The 19,097-nt window shown below is 53.2% G+C and overlaps 1 long non-coding RNA gene across 1 annotated transcript; it reads right to left on the bottom strand.

The window, feature by feature from the left end:
• Positions 1 to 7,527: 7,527 nt before the first annotated feature.
• Positions 7,528 to 15,624, bottom strand: LOC107179239. The gene is made up of 4 exons (XR_001509814.2): positions 15,469 to 15,624; positions 14,916 to 14,995; positions 12,134 to 12,223; positions 7,528 to 7,706 (listed from the first exon to the last, which is right to left on the bottom strand). It is a non-coding gene; the product is annotated as an uncharacterized LOC107179239 (long non-coding RNA).
• Between the last annotated feature and the right edge of the window lie 3,473 nt (positions 15,625 to 19,097).

Genomic DNA, 19,097 nt, shown 5'->3' with positions numbered 1-19,097 from the left:
TTTGGGTGCCAAGGGCTGATGTGGAGGACGGGGTAGAGGGTGCTGGGTAATGGGGTGTGTGTGTGTGTGTGTGTGTGTGTGTGTGTGTGCACGCAGGTGCGAACAGGGGCACAGTGAATTGGTCTAGGCATCCCTCCAGCCCTTCTACGTGGAGGTGAGAGGGTCTGTGTAGATGAAGCATTAACGGCCCCAGAGTGGGTCAAAATCTCCAACGCTGACACAGGTAGGCGAACGCCAAGCTGTTCCGGTGACATCAGACCCAGTGCTGGGCCAGTCGTAGGCTCTGCCATGTAAAGCTCCAAATCCAGAGAGAGAGAGATGCCAGACCAGAGGGCGAGACATCCCAGTGAAGCCTTTTGTGGAGGAAAATAAGGCAGGATGAGGCTAGAGAGAGCAGCGGGATGGGGGGGGGGTGGGGCGGGCGCAGGAAGGGCCCCTCTGAGAAGGTAACCTTAGAGCTGAGGCCTAAAGGATGAGCAGCCATGGCAAGATCTGGAGGAAGAGAGTTCTGGGCAGGAGGAACAGCAAGTGCAAAGGCCCTGAGGCAGCACCAGCTTGGCATGTCTGCAGAGCATTAGGGGGGCCCTAGGGAGAGGAGTGAATGAGAGAGGAGGCAGGAGGCAGGGTCAAGTGTGGGCAGAGCCAGAACTCATGGACCAGGGTCAGGAGTGTCGATCTTATTCTGGGTACGAGAAGCCTGGCACATGGCAAACACACAAATGGGGCACCCCCGGGGCGAATGGGTTTGAAGAGAGTAGGAGCCAGGCCTGCTCGGTGTGGGAACTATCAGCTTTCAGACCCACAGACGGGAACGTGGGCTGTTCAATTTGTGTTTGAACCTCTTCTCCTGGGTTCAAACCCCCTGGCTCCAGCAGCCTGTTATTAAGCTGGCTGTGCCCTGAGGCGCCTGCCTTTATCCCCAGACAGAGCCTGGCCCGCCTGCCCTGAGGTCGACCCCGGCCCCCAGATGGGAGTGGATGGGCAGGACTCACGAACCCCTGTGCCCGCCCCAGCCCCCACCAGGTGCTTCGGCAGGGCCAAATCTACTTCTAAGAGCTGGAAGGAGACTGTGGAGCAGTGAGAATCTCCAGATGGGGAAACTGAAGCCCAGAGAAGGAGAGGGTATGGCCCAGGGTCTCGTGGCAGGGAGCTGCTGAAGGCACCCAGGACGCCTCTGTCCTAGCTCACATCTCCCTCCACTTCCTCCCCTGCCCACTGGGCTCCTCTCAGTGTGACGCTGGCCAGGGTGTCTGGGCAGGGCCACAGGGAAGAGCTGGGGCCAATTCAAGAGGCCTCTTAATTGGGCCTTACAGACAGAAGTGCCCGACAGTTTAGATAGTGAGTCTCCTGTCACTGGAGGCATGCAAGCAAACCCAGAGAGCAGTCCTTGATCTGCTTACGGGGTTGAAGACAGGTTTGGATGAATGAGAGATCACTTCCATTCAAGCTCTGTGATTCCACAGGATCTTGGCCCAATCCTCTGTTGAAGTCTCGGTTCCCCATTCATTGAAGTCTCGGTTTCATTCATTCATTCATACAAATAATTACAGGGACCTTGATAAAAGAACAGCCTTGATGACGAAACTCCCCTGCTTCCAGTTCTTCCTTGACATCCCAGACCTCTGGAGACCGCTCCAGCCCTCACCATGGCCCAGACATCCTGCAACCCTGGCCCCTGAAGCCTCTCTCTCCCTTTCTCTGATGAAGCCACTCTGACTCCCTGAATGTTTTTCAGATCACTGCCCCTTCTTGAAGTGTAGATGCTGTGACAATTGGATACCAGGCCGAGTGCTTTCGATCAATTAGGGCCCCCATCAGCGCTATGAGATAAATACCATTGTGGGGTCCATTTTACAGATGAGGAAGCTGAGTCTCAGAGAGGTGCAGGGTCTTGCCCAAAGCCACACAGCCTGAAAGCAGAGGAGTCAGGACTTGAACTCAGGCCATCTGGAAGTTAACACCATTCTCTTTTCTTCTTTCCCTGTAACTCATTTTCATCTTCAGAATTTTGCTCAATAGTCTCCTTCTCCGGGAAGTCTTCCCTGATTCCCTTCCTAGTCCTCCTCCCATGCCTTTCCTGAGTTTCCCCATTGCTTCACTGATCACTCCGCCTCAGAATTATCTTTCTTTTTTCTTCACAGCGTTACTGAGGTATAACAGACATACAGTAATTGGCACATATCTTAGTGTGCACTTTGACGTGTTTGGACACACATTTGTACTCATGAAGCCACTGGTGAACAGACGCATCACCTCCACAGGCTTCCTTGTGTCCTTTTGTCATTCATTCCTCCCACCCCCCCCCCCCACCTCCCCTCTCCCATCGCCAGGCAACTGCAGTGGGTTTTTTTCTGTTGCTGTGTTCTCTAGAATTTTCTGTAAATGGAATCAGGTAGCATATTTAACCTTTGTTGGGCTTCTTTCCCTCAGCGTAATGATGATGAGATTCATCCATGTTGTTGCGACCATCATTTTTTTAGGTGTCTGCCCCACTCTCCATCAGGCTGTGAGATCCACTGGGCGAGGACTCGCTCTAGCTTATGTCTACGTCCCCAGCACCTAGCACAGGGCTGGGCACAGAGGAAATGCCTACTAAATGCTGATGACGAGCTGGAAGGAGGGTGAGGATGTGCCCACGTGAGGAAAGGGCATGCGTGGTTGCACGGCAGAGAGGAGCCCGGAGACTATCAAAACAGCCCCTGGAATGAGCTGGAGGCTTCGTGGCCCCATCAGATAAGCACATCCGCTCATCCCTGTGGCTGTCTCTGTGGAACAAAGATGTGGATTGCACAAGGGCTGGGCTTGGGCTGAGGAGGCACTTAGTGGCCCCTTTATCTGGTGCGGGCATCCGGCCCGGTGTTCTAGAACTGCACAGCCCACACCTCCCAGCAGGCCGCACGTCTTGGGCTGGGGCAGTGGCAGTGGGCGGGCAAGTGGGTGACGGGAAGGGGGAAGTGCCACCCAGTCCTCCCCAAACCAGTTGGACTCCTTTGCAGAGGTTTCTGGAGGTGCTTGGAGAGCTGAGTAAGGGAGAGCGGGAGGCCGTGGCCAAAGGAGGAGGAGGAGGGAGGAATCATTTAATTAGCGAATATTATAGGGAATTTCCAGTTCATGCCCCATCAGGCTGGGCAGGGACGCCATGGAATTACTCAGGCGGTTTCCAGGTACCAGCCTGGGCCGCAAAGGCTCCTCGAGACCCAGAGGCCCCCAGTCTCCTCCATCGTTGGGTGGAAACTCAACCAGCCGGGGCGAGAGAGTGGCAGGCTGGACAGAGCTACACCAGGGACAGAGCCTGCGGCACAAGCCCGGTGTATGCATGTGCTTCCCGCATCAGGCCTGCCAGCGTGACCTTAGTGCCCATTCTGGGACTGAAAAACTGAGGCTGGGGGCTGTGGAGTTGGCTGAGGTTACAGGGGGCTCACTGGGGAATAGGAAGAGCTTAAGAACCAGGGGTCATTTAAAAAATTTTTAAATTTAATTTATGTTTTGGTTAAAAATTGATTAATTTAATGAATTTTATGTTTAAATTATTTAAAAAAATTTTTAAATTAAATTAGTTTATTTATTTTAACCAGCGGTCATTTTGGAGCGACTGCTTCAACAACAACATTCTTTTGACAAATGCTTATTGAACACCTACTGTGTGCCAGACGCCGTGCTCAGCTCTGGGGATTAAAAAAGGAGTCCTGAGGGGGTGCCTGGGTGGCTTAGTTGGTTAAGTGTCCGACTCCTGATTCCAGCTCAGGTCAAGATCCCAGGGTCGTGATATCAAGACCCATGTTGGGCTCTGCACTGACACACAGAGCCTGCTTGGGATTCTCTCTCTCTTCCTTTCTCTCTGCCCCTTTCCTCCACACTCACTCGCTCTCTCTCTCTCTCGCTCTCTCTCTCTCAAAAATAAATAAATAAACTTAAAAAAATAAATAAAATCAAATTTAAAAAAGAGTCCTGGGCACATATTGTGTGTTGCATCTTACACACAGATGAAACAATTTTTGAAGGCAGAGACTGTTCTGTGGAATTTTGTTTTCTTGTTTGTGAAAACAAGGAGTTCTCACCTGGGGTTCTGAACGACACAGATTCTCTGAGAAATTAATTGGAGTGATGTGGGGAAAGGGTTCCACGGTCCAATGAGTTTAAGAATTATGGAGTTTAACAATGTTAATGTTTGCTACAGGACTTATCAGAGTCTTTAATGTAATGTGTTAAGCTCAGTGAACATCTACGTAGATAGGTGTTCTGAGTCACCCTTTGAGATATCTAAGACATATCTCACTGTTTTCCTGTCCACTGTTTTCCTGTCTTTATGAATCTTTGTTTGGATGCCACCTCCTCCAAGGAGACTTTTGAATCCCAAATGGACCTGAGTTCCTCCTCATGAGGGCACCTACCTAGGGCTCCCTTTGACCTCTTAAGATTTTCCACCTTGAGTCTGTTCCCATCAGTAGACTGGGAGCTTTTCAAGGGAGAGACCAGCTGTGATTCATCTCTTGGTTCTGGGACAGGAAATGGAATGAGTGGATGGGGAATTTAATGGGTGGAAGAATGGGTGATGATTTGATGGATGGGTAGATGGGTGGATGGGTCAGGGAGCTATTTATTGGTGGGTGAAATGGATGAAGAGATAGGTAATCAATGAAAGATGAATCAATGAATGAAACGATGAACAGTCGAAGTAATGGAGGGGTGGATGGATGGAGGGATAGATGAATAAAGAAATTAGTGGATAAATGGATAGATGGATGATGGATGAATGGTTGATGGACGATAAATTATGAGATGGATGGTGTGGAAGATTTTATGGTTGAATACTGTGCATTACTGATGGTGAATGAATAAACATATAATTAAATGAGTAAATAAATTAATAAATAGTTAACAGATGGCTAGGTGAGTAAACACATAAAGGGATAAATGAATAGACGGACTGGTGATTCCATGAGTGAATGGATGGGCAGATTGATGGATGGTTGGATAGATTAGTGGGTCGAAGGATGGATGGATGGATGGGATGGATGGATGGATGGATGGATGGATGGATGGATGGATGGATGGGTAGATGAGTGAGTGGATGGAAAAAGGGGTGAATGGGTGGACGGGAGAGTGGATGCACACATGAGCAAATGTATGCCACGTCATAAAGTCTGAACTGAGGTCAGAATGACAGAAAGATCCCCGCATCCCTCCCTGATACAACAATTTATCAAGATTTTGGAGTTTGAAAGTTTAACGAAAGCAACAAACCCTATCTCCAGAAAATTGCACCCGGACACAAAATGTTGTTGGCAATTTGAAGAGGGCAGCAGTCATTCAGCCTAGCAGCCACCTATAGACCCTAGGTGAGGTGTCTCAGTGCAGTGTAATTAGTTTCTTTCCATTTCTTGAGCTCTGACCTTGGAGAGGAACCCAGGCCCAGAGGGATGAGGCCGGCTGGGATGGGGACAGCAGGTGTCCCAGTAGACGGGGCTCTTGTGTATTCATTTGTTCATTGCACAGCATTTTGGTGACTTTTCTGGGTGCCTGTGAGAAGCCAAAGCTGCCTCTCCTTTGGCAAGTGTTTGGAGCCGCTTCAAGTCAGACGGGTTTCATTTTTAATTTCATCTCTAATAGCTACTGAGTGATCTTAGGAAAATCATTTCACGTCTTTGGGCCTCCTTTTCTTGTATAAAATAGGGACGGCAATAATCCCAACCCTACTGGGTTGTAAAATGTAAACAAGCACAGTGTTCGGTGTCTAGTCAATGCTCAAAACTTGCTGGTGAGCCAGGGGTATCTGGGGCACCATCCTGTCCCTCAAAGTGCTCACAGTTTGGTAGGAAAGGTAGACGAGTGAACAGGGGATTCAACACAGGCCGTGGAGAAATCCTGAGACATCATGCTTAGGGTCCGTTGGCTCTTAGCCTCCATTTACATTAGCCTGGCCTTCTGGCTAGAGTCTGTGGAGGCTGGAAGGCTACAGGCTTCATCTCGCAGCCTCCTTTGTAGCTCAGTTCTGTAGGCTCCTTGGGTCCCCCCAGCCAGATGCTCTCCTAGGAGATTCAGGAAATGGAGGCCATCCCTGTTTTGCCTTGGTGCTCTCTCTCTCTCTTTCTGCTAGCAAGCACAGTCATGGGCTGCATTTTCTTGCAGCAACATAACATTCCTGGTTACCAGTTTGGGGGAGGGGTGTCTACAAATGGTATTGGTGGCCTCCTGATCTCTGAATCGCTGCTCGGAGGTATATTCTCAAGACCAGCGGTTCCCTTCTTTGCCTCCTGATTCCCCACCACCCTGAGCGGCTGAGGTGGAGCTCCCCTGAGGAGCCAGTTCTGCTGTGTTGTTCTGGAGCCCCTCCAGCCCTACTGCGGATTTGGTGGGCGCCCGATTCCCTGGATTCCATCCTTACTGTGCAAAATACCTGGAGGGGTTTCTGGTTCCAGCACACAGGGTCTGGCTCGCACACAGGGCGCTGTCAGACCCCAGCGGGTACCTAAACCGGACTCAGGGGATCAGGGAGGCTTAGGAAGGCCACGACACCTCAGCGGAATCCTGAAGGGCGTTTGTGGGATTGTCAGACAAGAGATGGGGGTGGGGGAGGGAAGAACACCCCAAGCAGACGGGCCAGCTGTGCAAAGCCTCCACGAGAGCATACACAGCGTGCTGCAGAAGTGAGAGCAGTTGAGGCCGGCTGGAATGGAGGGGCCACAGGGGAGAGGTCGCCGGACCAAGCAGGGGTTGTAAGGCCGGCCATGGTGTTTGGGCTTCCTCCTGAAGGTGATGGGAGCTACATCTGACAGCTGCAGGAAATGGGGAATGTGCCCTCTGTGGGAAGCCGGATTTGGGGATGAGAGAGTGCCAACACGGGGCAGCCAGTGAGGAGGCAAGTGTTGAAGGACGTTGAGGATGAGACTCCCTGGCCTTGGTGACCAATGGAGCTGGGAGCGTGGAGGGGAGGCATTTTGGGTGATGCTTGGGCTTCTGGCTTTGGCCCTCGGGCAGATGGTGGGGGGCTCCTATGAGAAGGGAAACGGGGGCAGAGGAGCTGTTGGGGGAAGCTGCTGAGTTCACTCTGGGTGATTTGGAGGTTGCCTGGAGGCCATCCAGGAGCAGGCATCTGGGAAACATGCAGGCCTGGGTCAGAGACATGCGATGTAGACAGGGGCCATGGCTTTTGGGAAAACGAGATTCCCAGGGAGTGAATGAAATATTCATTCAACAAACATGGTGGGGGGATCCTGAGACAAATCCTATTTGTTCATTTCTTTTTTGTTTTTAGGTTTATTTATTTATTTTGAGAGAGAGAGAGGGAGAGAGAGAGAGAGCGAGCATCATCAGGAGAGGGGCAGAGAGAGAGGAGAGAGAGAATCCCAAGCAGGCTCTGCACTGTCGGCACAGAGCCCGATGCAGGGCTCAAACTCACAAATCGTGAGATCATGACCTGAGCCGAAATGGAGTCTGGTGCTTAACCGACTGAGCCACCCAGGCACCCCGATACTTGTTCATTTCTAAATATCCGGCACCGGGCCTAGGGCCTGGGTGCTTGTCAGATAAACCAGAAAAATGCACTGGGGCCGAGCCACGAGCCTGGGCTGGGTTCTAGCAGCAAGAGACCGGGGTGAGGTTCCCATGGTCAAGTGTGTGAGGCCTGTGTTTGAGAGCAGGTCCTCTGTGTGCTTGCTGGAGGGCCCTGGTCCAGACATTCTCCCGCCGAGTCTCAGTTTCCTCATCTGGAAATTGGTCACGAAGGGACGTGGTAAAGACTCAGTGATGCCTGTGGAGGCCTGTAACTTTTGGAGCACAAGGGGTGGGGCAGGGACACGAGCTGCTGTGAAGGCAGGGCTGTGGGGGACGGTTCAGTGCACAAGAAGGAGTCGCCTCCTTCCTGGTGCTGCAGGGACATGGGGGACGGGAGAGGGAAATTAGGATCTGCCTGGCAGACATATCCACAGCTGTGTCCCACGTGGGAAAGGAGACCTTAGTCCCGCCCAGGCTCCTTCCCCCCACAGCCAGCTGGAGCGGGGTGGGCGGGAGGGGGAGGCTCATCCCCCCACGGGGTGGAGGAGGGGGCCAGATGACAGGAACCTTCTCCGAAGTACCTCAGAGCAGCTGGCTCGAGGTCCTGGCCTCGGTCCGGGCCCCAGATCCTGACTCACGATTGGGCTGTGATTAGGAGCTTCCCCGGCCGCCCTATTAGGCTGGGCCCGGGGTGCAGACTGCAGGCCCAGGGGGCTGAACCTGGCCCTCGGGTGGGCTTTGTTTGGCCCACAGAGAATTTTTTAATGAACGGAGTCATTAAAAAATGTGTAGATGTGTTCTAAGAATCTGTTTCCAGCTCCCCTTGGAAAATCAGAGGGTCTGAAGATCTGATTGCCTGGGGTCCTCATTCCCAAGGGGCCAAACTCAGCTTAGGGCGTGTGCCACAGTCCCCACCGCTCCTTCTTGTCTCTCCAAAACTGAGGTCAAGGAAGCGTAACTATTGGTTGTCGGACCCTGACCTGCCTTCTTGATTTAAAATCCCCGCTGGCCCCTGGTGGCAGTGCATTCTCAACGCGAGCCAGTCTCGTGTTCTCCCATACCACCAGGACCCTGGCCTGGTTCCAGCTCTGAGCTGCCTATTCTGTGCCTCACGTGGACTTCTCGGAGCCACTGTTCTCTTCCCCCCTTTGCCCCACAAGGCCCGGCACCACGCCCTGGGGGTAGGGGGTGGGGGATGGGCTGAGACTTGGCTGGGGCCAGCTGGACCCGTGGGAGGCCGACCCACATCTGCTCTGAGATGTGTCAGCTGGGCCTGGTCACACTCCCCGTAGCTCATCCCTGAGGCATGTGGGACCAGGCGCTGTGCCTTCGACCCAGCCAGGGTGGCGGCGGGGGCCAAGCCTGGGGATGTGAAGGCTGCACGCGGCCTCATATTTCAGCTGCGACTGCATTGGCCGAAAAGAGGCAAGGAGGAGGGGAGAGACACAGAGCTGCTGTAGCAGAAAGTACCTAAAACACAGACGTGGAAAAACCTGAATTCACACCCTTAGTTGCTGTGTGACCTTGGGCAAGTCACTTTACCTCTCTGAGCCTCCCGATTAAGAGGGAGCCAAGGACACGCCCAGTAGCAGTAATGTGGCTGATGCGGGGCCTCAATGCCAGAGGGGCGGCCGAGAATAGAGGGGAAAAATCAAAGACTTTGGGGCCATATCAACCTGCCACTTATGAGTTGGATGGCCTTGGGTAAGTCACTTCTCTAGCTGGACCCCGCAGTGAAGGTTGTCCTCACCAAATTATTCTGAGGGACAAAAAGAATTCATTCAGTCCATGACTATTCACTGAGCACTTCCTGATGTCAGGCACTGGGACACAGCAAGACACAAGACCGTCAATGTCGCTGTCCCCATGGAGTTCGCACTTCTGTGGGGTTAGCAAACAGTACACGAGATAAATAAACTGTGTTATATTTGAAATAAGCAGTGCTACAGAAAGAAATAAAGCCAGAAAAGGAGGCGGGGCATTCTGGGGATTTAAATAGGTGGGTCAGGGACAGCCTCACTGAGCAGGTGACATCGGGGCAACAATCTGTAGGAGGTGAGGGAGGGTGCCGCCAGGGAAAGGGTTTTCCAGGCAGAGGGGACAGCCAGTGCAAAGGCTCTGAGGTGGGGTGCAGCAAGGAGGAGGCTGGTAGGGCTGGAGCACAGGGAGGGAGGGAGAGTGGGAGGAGGTGAGGGCAGCGAGGGGATGGGGGCAGAACGCGTAGGGCCTTGTGGGTCATTGTAAGGACTTTGGCTTTTTCTCTGCATGAGGTGGGAGCCATAGAGGGTTCTCAGCAGAGGGGGGACATGCCTGACTTGGGTTTTCACAGGATTCTTCTGACTGCAAGTAGAGAATGGCCAGCAGAGGCCAGGGTGGACGCAGGAAAAACAGAGGGGAAGTGACTGTAGTGGTCGGCCCTCTGTTTAGTGATCATGTTCCTCCCAATGCCTTCATGGCTTCCCATTGCCCCTGGATAAAGCCCCAAGCTCCTTAGCATGACATTCAAGGCCCCTATTACTTGACCCGGGCCTCAACACTCCCCTTCCCTAGCCCCCCAACCTTTCCACCCCAACCTAACTAGGTACGTATTCTTCCTCCGCTGCTCCCGGAGCTGTCTCTCCTTTCCCTTGCTGCGCAGTTCCCTTCCTGCCCCTCTTGGCGACCTAGCTCGTGTGCAGCTGAGCCTCATTAGGAAAATGAGAGAGGTTCCCAAAGACGGGCAGGAGGGGGCCAGCTTTCATCTCGTTCCTCCTCAAGCACCCTCCAGGGCCTCTGCCAGATAAGGGCAGGTGCGGGAGGTGAAAGCCAGGCTGTGTTCCATATGTCTGCTGCGTGACTCGGGGCAAGTCACATGCCCTCTCTGGGCCTTGGTATTCCTGCCCTATAAAATGGGGAGGATAATGAACCTTCTCAGAGGTGGTTCAAACGATGGTGTCTGTGAATTTGGGGGCTGTCGCAGTGGGAGTCGTGGCATCCTGGAAAAGGTGTAAGGTCACATTTCTTCCCAGCTACGCAGGCCCACGCAGGATGGGTCTGAGCTGATGCCAGGGATATCTTGGGGGAGGGATGCCTTAGGCAGCCCTGGGCATCTCCAACCTGAATGTCCTTGAGTTACCTGAGCACTCACCGTGTGTCCAGCTCTGTGCCTGGGTAGGGACAGAGGCCAGAGGGCTTGGGTTCAAATCCTGACTCTGGGTAGCTGTGCTATCTGGGCAAGTCGACCCCTTGGTTTCCTCTTCTATGAAAGGGGAGAATAAGAGTATTCACCTCCTCGGGTGGTAAGAGAAGCCAGGGAGATGATGTAAATAATATACCTAGCATGTGGATTAAGCACCTTATCAGTGCCAGTTATTATTATTATTATTATTTTGTTTGTTTTAATTATTATTATCACTGCTATTTGCCAGCTCTTGGCCTCAAGCCTGTCACTTGCCTCCCTGTGCCTCAGTTTCCCCCTCTGTGAGGTGGACTAAATAGCACAGCTGCCCTCACAGACTTTTCTTGAGGGTTAAGTGAGTCTAATATGTGTAAACGGTGCCTGGGGCAGGGAATGCGCTCGGTGACTTTTTCAAAGATTTCAAATGCAGGATTTATTTAATTCAGTACCATAAGTCACCACTGATCTATGAATAGTCCCTCGGAAATCTTTGTGTTGTCCCTCTAGTCAAACAAATATCCATTTGGTGTAATCAAACTTAACAAAATAAATGAGAGGAGGAAGAGAATCCCAGCCTCCGGACATTCGCTGCTACCCAGTGGGGTGACGAGGGGTACTCGTGCTTTCAATGAGAAGCGGGGCGGGGGGGGGGGGGGAAGCGGAGGGAGATTCACACAGTCGTGTTAACATGGCAAGTGACTGTGACCGTGGGGCTGGGTGAACTTGGGCAGGCCCCGCCCTTCTTGAACCCTCCCTCTCTTCTTTACAGTGGGTGTCACAGCTTCCCGCCTGCTCTGTCTAGCTCAGGTCTAGCTCATCCCACCTATCATTTATTAAGCGCCTCCTGCATGCAAAGCCAGATTCGTCACCTCCCTCTCCCGGTCCAGCCTTCCCTCCCAGGAGGCAGGGTTGGGTGCTGCCCTTTTTTCCAGAGAGAACAGTGAGGCCGGGGAGGCTGGGGATGCGGGCTGAGGGAGGGAAGGAAGTGGGGGGCTGGGGCAGGCTGTGCTGACGCAGCTGTGATGTCAGAGACTGGCCGCAGGAGGTGGCCAGCCCAGTGCTAATGGCTCTCTGCTGGCCTGGCCTAGTGCCTCCCCGGGGAAGGGCCCGCCGCCCCCCTTAACCCCTTCCCGGCCTCTTTTTCCCAGACAGCCATCCCCCGGGCCTGGCCTTGCCCACAAGATTCCCAGATTTCACAACTGGGGCTGGCGCTGAATCATGTACAGTAAGTCCGGAGAGAGAAACTCCTGGCTGCCCAGCGTCCCTGGGACAGGACAGCCGCCAACCTGCCGGCTCCCTCTCCCTGCGGGCAGGGCCAGTGGCTGCGAGGGGGCCAGGGGCCACCCCTCCAGGCTGCTGCCCAGCTGGGGGGCGTCAGACAGGACACTCAACCTCTCTGGGCTATGCCAGGAATCGTGGGGTGGGGAGGGCCGGGGGGGGGGAGGTGGTGGTGGTCATGGTGGCCTGGAGCGAGTCCCTTACCTCCCTGAGCTGCATTCTGGAGAACGGGATGATCACAGGACTGGCCTCATGGGGTGGCCGAGAGGGCTGGGTGAGGTCTGTGCACAGCGCCTGATAAAAACAGGATCGTTTTTATGATGCTGTTCTTGGTGACAGTCTTCAAGACCCTGGAGGGATGATCCAGTCCTTCGGGTGACATCTCCCCCGGAACTCCCCTCTCCCCCCGCCCCGTGAAGTGAATTACACTTCTCTTTTAAACACTTCTTCGTTTGCTGAACACCACCGTGTTCCGGGTGCCCTGCCGGGTCCTGGAGATCCGACAGTGAGCCAAACGGACAAAAACCCCTCTGTTCTCACGGAGCCTGTATTGTCATTGAGGGAATCAGGAGTTTGAGATTCTCTCAGAGTGGTCAGGGCTCTGGAGGAAATAACGCAGGGTGTGAAGGACAGAGGCTGGGAAGTCCCCTCTGAGGAGGGGACATTGGACCAGAGACCGGAACAAAGGGAAGAAGCCAGTGTGGGAAGGTCTGAGGGGACAGCGTTCCAGGCCCGAAGGCTAGGCGATGGGAATCAGGACGTGTTTGGGGATCAGCTAGGCCGGTGTGGCTGGAGGAGGGGGGTGGGGGGAGGGGTACAAAGGGAGCTTGGTAAGGTGGCCACGCGCCCTGAGCCCTGGAGCAGCTCTCGGAACCCACAGCTCTTCCTAAGCGTGGTGCCGCCTGGGCCCCGACCCATACCCGCGGGGGCAGCGACAGTCCCAGCCTCTAACAAGGACCTGGCCTCTTTCCATCCCAGGATTGCCATGGAGGGCCAGGGCCGCTGGGACTCTGACTCCCTCCCTTAGGTGGGGGCGAAGCCCAGAGGGCTTGGGTCAGGTGGCCACGGGGAAGCCGAGGACCTGGGTCAGACCTGAGTGTGAGCCTCCCTGCCTCCTGCTAGCTCAGGGCTTTGGCATTTGCATCTCAGGGCCTCAGTGTCCCCACCTGTGAGATGGGCATGATGCTGCCTCCTGGAGGGATTAAAAGAAGGAGGAGGGGCTCCAGCTTCAGTATCTGTCCTCGCTCCCCCTCCCTAGCCCAGGGCTGAGCCCTGTACGGAAAGAAACTTCTAGGGGTCCCCAGGGACTAGGCTCTGTGTTTACAGCTGGACCAAGAGAAGGACGTGCGTGTGTGTATGTGTGTGTTGGTGGTGGGGTGGGGGTGGGGGCTAGATCAAGACCGGGAGCCACAAGAGAGGGAGGAGAGAAGGGGTGGGCTTCCAGGGCAGGGGGCGGTCGGAGCCTGATAATGGGGCCCACGTGGGGGGTGGGGCAACATGAGCCGAGCGTGTTTTAAAAATCATTTCTCCCTAGAAAAGTCCTTCACCATTTCGCTCAGGTCATGGAGGCCAGGATGACTGACAGCATGCATGGGTAGCTGTGGCCTGATTTGTCACTTTTTCTCTCCAACTGAGGCAGTGGGGGTGGGGGTGGGGGGATGAAATGGGCAGATTTCATAGCGTCTGTGTGCGTGTGAGAAATAATACAGTCCCTGTGGGATAGGCCAGGTTCTTATCCCCATCGTACAGATGAAGAGACTGAGGCCCCGAGTGGGGAGAAGCATTGCCCACGTCTCCCCTCCAGGGGATCGGCAGAGATGTGATTGAACCCCAGCCCGTGTGGCTTGTGACCGCTCAGCCCCAACAGCCCCCTAATGCCCCACCTCCGGTGCAGGGGATGGCATGTTGGGCCCTACACATCTGGAAAGGAGCCTGGGGTTGAATCAGCACCAGGTGCGACCCCTCTCCGTCCTCCCCCAGGCTGGGAGTAATTACCTGCCCAGGTTAATAGTGCCCACTTCCTGCCGCCTTTCATCAAGGCTCCGGGGTTGCCAGGCAGTAATTAACCCTCAGAGCACCTCTCTGAAGTTGGCACTGGAGGCAGACATGTTATTAAACCCATTTTCTTTACAGGTGGGTAAACTGAGGCAGAACTCATTGTGGCCTGGGAGCCTGTTGTACCCTCATTACTCAGCAGCCCTAATCAGCCGCCACTTTTCTTCCCAGGAAGCACAGGGCCTACCCCCAGGCCCCCGAGGGCCAGGCTGTAGGTGAGAAGCTTGTAAGTCCTGGACGCTCCTTATTCCTGCCCTCTCACCTCTCAGAAGCACAGGAGCATGGGCTTCGGGCCAGATGGAAGGAGCTGAGAGATCTGGCTCTGCTCTGTGACCCTGGGCAAGTTACTGCCTTTCTCTGGATCCCAGTTACCTCCTCGGTAAAAAGAGAGTGATCGAAGCCACTTTGAGGGTTTTTCTGAGGCAAAAAGCATGGAGCCCACCTCTAAGCCATCTCCCCTCCCCTCCTTGCACTGGCCATACTGGCCTCACTGTTCCTTGAGCACTCAAGGCACTTCCAACCTCAGGGCCTTTGCATGTGCAATGCCATCTGCCTGGAATGTCCTTCCTTAATGACTGACTCCTTCTCATCTTTCTTTGGTCAAATGTCATCTCCTCAACCTAGAGATTCCCCCCAACCCCTCACCCTGTTTTTCTTTTAATGTTTATTTTTGAGAGAGACACAGAGAGAGAGAGAGAGAGAGAGAGAGAGAGAGAGGGAGGAGAGGAGGGGCAGAGAGAGAGGGAGACACAGAATCAGAAGCAGGCTCCAGGCTCCGAGCTGCCAGCACAGAGCCCGGCATGGGGCTTGAACTCACAGACTGCAAGATCATGACCTGAGCCGAAGTCGGCTGCTTAACTGATTGAGCCACCCAGGCACCCCACCCTGTGTTATTTTCTTAAAGCATCTATGAATGCAACTCATTATTTACCTTGTTTGTTTCCTTCTCAGCTCCACCAGGGCAGGGATTCTGTCTGCTTCATTAACCAGGTATTCCCAGCGCTCAGCTCACTGTCAGGCACACAGTAGGTGCTTACAAAACAATCACTTCCTCCACCTCCCTCCTTGCTAACTGCAAGGGCAGCTATTGGCTGTGTGACCCTGTGAACTTCTCCCCCCACCCCCCTTGTTAACTAAGGATAGACTAGGCATCATTCTCTAGAAGGACTCAGGTAGCTTTGACATTCCCAGGACCTCACTTCGCATCTCCCCAGGTGATGGGGTTTGAGAGCAAGGAGGGCGAGGGAGAGCAGAGCTCTCTCGGCTGCCTCTCTGCCCCCTCCCCTGTTGCCTCGGGTTGCTGGGCTCTCTTTGGGCAGATCCCCACGACCAGCCACCCCTCCCTTGGCATGTCTGTTAGCACCCTTGGGGGAAAGAATTTGGAAAGGGGAGGAAGAGAGAGAAAAGAAACCAAGGGTGCAAGGGGATGGTTCCCACACCTGTGTAAATAATTTGTCATCTTAAAACTCATCAAACACGCTCACCTTTAATGCCTGGTTCTTGGGCTTGTTTTCCTTGGCAGAACCGCCACAGGAGTGGAATTTCGGCCGAAGGGAGCCCAATTGTCATCTTCTAAGTATGTTCCCAGGCTAGGGGGCCAGGGGCGGCTCTGGCTGACGCTCTGCTTCCGTCCTCAGAAGTACCGGAAGGTTCCTGGGATTTAGGGAGCAGCCGCCAGTTCTGGAAGCTGTCCCAGAATTCTGGAATGTTGGAATTCATACGGCCTCCTGCCCATTTTCCAGAGGAGGAACGTGAGGGCCAGAGAGGGGAAGGGGTTGGCCTGAGGTCACACAGCATGCTGGGATGAGCGAGGGTTTGCCAGGAGAAGGTGGGAAGTTTATGAACAGGTGCGTAGCCCTTTCTCATTTTCAGGTAGTAGCATCCCAGTTTCCTGCTGGAGAAACTCCTCTTCCCCCATGACAGTCCCTGAGGTTTGGGTGGGATGCCCCACAACCCTGTTTCTAGGAAGGGGTGCACGACCAGGTCTGGCTCCAGTGATTAGCCCAGGGGTGGGCATGTACCTGAGCCTGGCCTGTGAAGCTCAATCCTGGGACTTTGGTTGCTGGCAATTATTTGTGAAGGTGCAATTCTCCCATTGGATTGAGGGTCAGGGAGAGAGAGCCTGAGGCGTCAGAAGACATTACAAGGAAGAGGCTGCCCGAGAGAGAACATGGAGCTGGATAGGGTTTGAACGCCTGGAGCCAGCTGTACCTGAAAGCAGACACCCTTGGGCTTTATAGTTTTGTGAGGCGCTACATTTCCCATTTTTGGCTGAAAGCAGTTGAGCTTGTTTTCTGTCGCTTGCACACAAAAGGTCCTGACTGACCCAAAGGACGGGTGGGGGGCAGGTGGGGAAAAGATTCTAGGTATCATTCAAGAGACAGGGAGGAGAAGGAGGAGGCACCCCTGACATGAGTTTAGGAGTTGGCCGGTGGTCAGGGTGGGAGAAGGGTGTATCCCCAGCAGAGGGAACCACCGGTGCAGAATCCCAGAGGGGTGACTCATTAGTGGGGGCTAACGATGTGCCGGGTTTGTGTTGGGGGCCAAGGGACACAGGGATGAAGAAGGCGAAATTGCTGAACGTGGGCCCTTGTGCTTTCGGAGCTGAGCCTCCACACGCCCTCGCTCTTGTCTCTGCTGTGCCCTGCTGGCACGCTGCCTCCGACAGTCGGGTGTTCCACTAACTGGCGAGGGGCACCGTCTGCCCACACGACATTGTGTGCGCGCACAGAGCGACAGATCACATTCCCACCGGCAATTGTATGAAAGCCTCAGCTGCTTTCCCAACTTCACCAGCACCTGGTGCGGTCAGGTTTGGGTTTTTTTTCTTTTTCTTTTTCTTTTTTTAACAATTTTAGCCATTCCTAGTAGGAGTACAATGGTATATGTCATTATGGCATTAACTTGAATTTCCCTAACGATGAATGATGGCAAGCGTCTTTTATGTGCCTATTTGTCGTCTGTTTATTTTCTTTGGTGTCGTGTCTGTTCAAACCTTTTTGTCCATTTGAAAAATTGGATTGTTTTCCTATTAATGAATTTGGAGAGTTCTTTATACATTCTGGATGCAAGTCAGTCCTTTGTCAGATATGTGATTTGCAAATATTTCCTCCCAGTCTGTGGGCTTGTCCTTTTGTTCTCTTAACAGATAGAGGAATAACATTGTCTTGTTTTCGTTGTGATGATTTTTCTGGTTATCTTTGATTTGTGCCAAGTGTTCTTTGTTTTGTTTTGTTTTTCAAATGTAGGGATAATATAAAGTGTTTCCTTTAAAATTTTTTTTAAATGTTTATTTATTTTTTGAGAGAGAGAGAGAGAGACATAGCCTGAGCGAGGGAGGGGCAGAGAGAGAGGGAGACACAGAATCCAAAGCAGGCTGCAGGCTCCGAGCTGTCAGCCCAGAGCCCCACGCACGGCTCGAACTCACAAACCGTCAGATCGTGACCGGAGCTGAAGTTGGGTGCCTAACTGACTGAGCCACCCAGGCACCCCAGGTGTTTCCTTTTAAAATAAGTGTATTTAAATTAAAAAGTAAGTCAGTGTGGGGGCACCAGGGTGTCTCAATCCGTTAAGCATCCGACTTTGGCTCAGGTCATGATCTCACTGTTTGTGGGCTCGAGCCTGGTGTTAGGCTTTGTGCCGACAGCTCAGAGCCTGCAGCCTGCTTCGGATTCTGTGTCTCCCTCTCTCTCTCTGCCCCTCTTTTGCTCACACTCTCTCTCAAAAATAAATAAACATTTAAAAAAAAGTTTTTTAAAGTAAGTCAATGTTAAGAAAAATATTAAGTAATAGAATTAGAAAGCAGACTGCACAAAAATCATGAAGGCAGTTACTTGAATAACCAAGTGTGGGCAGCTCCATTTAATTCCATCAGCAAATATCGGTTGAGCACCCACCGTGTGCCAGGCTGTATCTTAGGGACTGGGACACAGCGAAGAGAGAGCAAGAAGAATGGTTCCTGCCCTTTGGTGATGATTGCTCTCCAGCGAGCCTCCTCTTTATCCTTCAAGACCCAACTTGGATAGCCCTTCCTCTGTCCGGCCCTTCCCTGGAATACTTACCACACTGTATTGAAACTTTCCGTTTGTGTGGGTGTCTTCCTGGGAAAGAGTATGTCTGACAGCTTCTGATTGGGTTGCATAGAACCCGGTGCACAGATTCCCAATAAATAGTGCCTCGTAAAGTAGACGCTATTATGAGATGCCAGAGAGGAGTTTGCTGCTTTCATTGGTTGAGATCAGCCAAGTCCGCCCTGGTGAGCTAGCCTGAAGCCCCTCTCTGCTGCATTCTGGGCTGGCCCCATGCACATCAAGGTCATCCTCCTTGGCCGTGTCTCCCACTGACAAAGACATCAAGAGAAAATACTTCACAAGCCCAATGTCGTCATCTCCTCTCTTTGCTTCCCATCCAGGGTCCATGGATGCCATCTTTGAGTGACTCACTGATCCCACAAATACTTGCCAGGCCACTCTTCGCTCTGACCTGGCCCCGGTGACCACTTCACCTGGCCTCCTGCTACCCTTCCTCCTTTTCCTCCACTCCAGCACCTCAGCCTGCTTCTGTTCCTCCAACACAGCAGACTCGTTCCCACCTCCGGCTTGCTGTTCCCTCTCTCAGGAACTCTCTTCTCTTCTTTTCTTTTCTTTTTTTTTTTTTAACGTTTATTTATTATTGAGAGACAGAGAGACACAGAGCGTGAGCAGGGGAGGCAGGCTCCAGGCTCTGAGCTGTCAGCACAGAGCCTGACACGGGGCTCGAACTCATGAACTGTGAGATCACGACCTGAGCCGAAGTCAGTCGCCCAACCGACTGAGCCAACCGGGCGCCCCCCGACTTCCTTTTTTAAAATACAATGTATTATCAAGTCGGCTAACATATAGTGTATCCAGTGTGCTCTTGGTTTTGGCGGAAGATTCCCGTGGTTCATCGCTTACATACAACACCCAGTGCTCATCCCAACAAGCGCCCTCCTCAATGCCCACCACCCATTTTCCCCTCTCCCCTGCCCCCCCCCATCAACTCTCAGTTTGTCCTCTGTATTTAAGAGTCTCTGATGGGTTGCCTCTCTCCCTCTCTGTGTGTAACTGGTTTTTTCCCCTTCCCTTCCCCCGTG

Source organism: Panthera tigris, chromosome A3, assembly GCF_018350195.1.
Source record: "Panthera tigris isolate Pti1 chromosome A3, P.tigris_Pti1_mat1.1, whole genome shotgun sequence".
NCBI classification, from domain to species: Eukaryota; Metazoa; Chordata; class Mammalia; order Carnivora; family Felidae; genus Panthera; species Panthera tigris.
Note: the sequence above shows the minus strand (reverse complement) of the source record. Positions and strands in the feature narration are given on the sequence as shown.